At 47.3% G+C, this 3,162-nt stretch overlaps 1 pseudogene; it reads right to left on the bottom strand.

The window, feature by feature from the left end:
• Positions 1 to 627: 627 nt before the first annotated feature.
• Positions 628 to 2,023, bottom strand: LOC144783635 (18S ribosomal RNA; annotated as a pseudogene).
• Between the last annotated feature and the right edge of the window lie 1,139 nt (positions 2,024 to 3,162).

Below are 3,162 nucleotides of genomic sequence, written 5' to 3'. Positions count from 1 at the left end.
CTATACTATGGTGAAGGGTGAACCTTCATGTCCTGTTTGTAGTATGGGGAAATTGTACTTTCCGCCAGTAGAGCAGCAGGTTATCCCTTGTTTTTGCAACTACTGACACAACCACCACTGGGGTGCGCACCAGCGGCCAGGGCCATCTCCATTTTTTCCCCTCAAAGTGAAAGCCACATGTGAGCACTAAGGTTAGCACCCAGAGTATCTCCAAGAGGCATGGTTTCTCTACCAAGAGGAGCCAATTAGTTCACTTACGGCCACAACTCGTTCCAATCCAGGCCACTCTGATGCATAGGGCAAGCCACTCCTTGATCACTCAAAGCCTGGGCGGGCCTGTGATCAGGCATGAGAGGGCCCATGTGGCAAGGTCTCTCTCTTTTAGGCCCAGCCCATGGATGTACTGGAATTTGGTTCCCTGGAATTGAAAAGGGTGTGCATGAGTTCTATCTGGGGAAGGCTTTCTGTCACATCTGGCTGCTGGTCCTTCTACGTTTCATGAGGTCCTCCTTGATAGTGAGAGGAGCTCTAGCCAAAGTGGCCAGCACACAAGGAGAGGTACAGAGCCCTGTGACTGGGTTCTATCTGGGAGGCAGCCCTGAGTTTCACTTTGGGCTGCTCTGCTGTTAATGATCCTTTCGCAGGTTCACCTATGGAAACCTTGTTACAAATTTACTTCCACTAAGTAGTGAAGTTTGATCATCTTCTCAGCCCCCCACCATGGCCATATCCAGCCCCTGGTGAAGCCAATCCAAGAACCTCACTAAGCCATCCAATCGGTAGTAATGACAGGCAGCTCGCACATGGGGCCGGGACTTCAACAACACAAACTTATGACCCACACTTAATGGGAATTCTTTGTTAATGGGAAAAAAATTTGATCCCCAATCCCTATCACAAGCTAGGTTCAGCAGGTTAACCGCAACTGTTGCAAAGGGTAGACACATTCTGATCTATTGATTGTGAAGTGGATGCAGCTGACATCTAAGGGCATCACAAACTAATTATTACTCAATAGTGTGTGCCTGAATGCCACTTGTCCCTTTAAGAAGCTGCTTGCAGTCCATTGGAGATCATGTAACTGGTTAGCATGGAGTCTTTCTATTTATCTGTATTAACCAGAGAAGTCACTTCACCAACTAAGAACTGCCATGCACCACCACCTATGTACTCATGAAAGAGCTATGCAATTGTCAGTCCATTCCTGGGGTAGGTGAGGTTTCTTGTGTTGAGTCAAAGTAAGTCACAAGCTCCACTCCTAGTGGTACCCCTCCATCAATACTTTCAAGTTTCAGCTTTGCAATTTTACTTCCCCTGGAACACAAAGATTTTGGTTTCCCAGAAGCTGCTTAGCGGGTCCTGGGAATAACGACACCTGATTGATAGTGAGCAATAGCAAGATCCAACTGTGAGCTTTTTAAAAGAACAGCTTTAATATACGTGATTGGAGCTAGAATTACAGTGGCTGCTGGCACCACACTTGCCTTCCAATGGGCCCTCATTAAATGCTTACAGTGTAGTCATTCAAATTACAGGTACAGGGCTGCAAAAGATGCCTGTACTGTTATTTTTCATCACTACATCCTCAAGCCGGGAATGCATTTGGTACCTTCCTTGGATGCGGTACTCGGTTCCTACTCTGTCTCTTTAGAATTGAACCCTGATTCAAAGCTACCTGTAGTCACCATGGTAGGCACAGAAAGTACTATCAAAAATTGATAGGGTAGACATCCGAATGAATCCCTGCTATCAATGGAATATGTGATCAGCACAAGAGTTTTTAGCGACACTAAAGCAGCCAGACAAAACTAGATTGGTCGTAATCTGATAAATGCATGCATCCTGGGAGGTCAGAGTTTGTTGGTATGTTTTAGCTCTAGAATTAGCACAGTTGAAGGAACCATAATTGATTTAATGAGCCATTTGCAATTTCACTGTACTAGCTGTGTGTCCTTACACATGCTTAGCTTATCGTTATATTTTAGACAAACAAGCATGTGCTACCCACAAGGTCAATCAGGAAGCTGCACCTGCAAGAGTAGGAGTTGCACACCTGTCCTAGACTGACCTTCACCCCCCCTAGGTAAAAGGGGCCTGACACCTACAGACGCTGTTTGGCAGGGTGATCCCACTGTCACATGCGGCCCTGCCTACTTTGTGATGATGGAATGGAGAGACAGGGCCTAGCTGCAACCTGAGTAAGGCAGGGACACCCCAGGGAACAATCATTCTGAGTTGCTGCAGAAATGCATTGGTTAGAGAATGGGCAATGGAATAGTAAATTGTGCCAGGTGTAGAACCACAAACAATGCATAAACTCTAGTAAGACCACCAGGGGGCAACATACAAGGCAGCTTAGTTTTGCTCTGCTCGGTGAGGAGGACCTCTTTAGAAATGGGCCTCCCAAATAGTCACCCTCTGAAGTCAGATGTTCCCAGGCAGTTGAAAGCTCTGTGCTTGACACAACAGCTGAGGCAATCCATCCCAAAATGGGCCAATTAATTAGAAGACAGTGCTAGCTAGACCATTTTAATTGAAGCTGCTCAGCCGGGGATGTCTTTCTTCAGAAACTACACCAGTTCTTTGGGAAGCCTGGCTTTTTTACATGCTTATCAGGCAGGAGTGGAAGGCAGCTAGGGACCAAGTACATTGTTCCTACTAATATGGAGGAAGGCTACTAGACAAACTTGTAATCTGTGGACACCAGATGACGGGGGCCTTTCAGATTAATTTGGAGGGGCGCATAAAAAATCTGCAGGCTGTGGCTCAGACTAGGGGCTTGGCCTGGGGCCCTGTCAGGCATGGGGTCCCCTATAACGTCCTCACCTAGTCCCCATTCAGAGATTTTTACTCCAGCAGAGCAGGGAAACACCTCTGGCATGTAGAACCCTGGGCACTCTGACACACAGCAGCTTCATGCATGGACCCTTTTCCCCAGCCTGCCGGGGCTATGCCACGGAGCCTGGTCATTACTTTTTACCTCAGCAAAGCAGGGTGCCCTCCTCAGGTCAGTGTAAGTCTGTATTGGGTAATCTGCAATGCAAGAAACAAGCATATGGACTCCAGGGTCCATCTAGCCAACTGGAACACATGCATGGGGCCCATCAGAGTATTTGACCCCATTAAACGAAGAGAATGGCCATCTGGTTGCTTGGATGGTGA

Source organism: Lissotriton helveticus, chromosome 9, assembly GCF_964261635.1.
Source record: "Lissotriton helveticus chromosome 9, aLisHel1.1, whole genome shotgun sequence".
Classification (NCBI taxonomy): Eukaryota; Metazoa; Chordata; class Amphibia; order Caudata; family Salamandridae; genus Lissotriton; species Lissotriton helveticus.
Note: the sequence above shows the minus strand (reverse complement) of the source record. Positions and strands in the feature narration are given on the sequence as shown.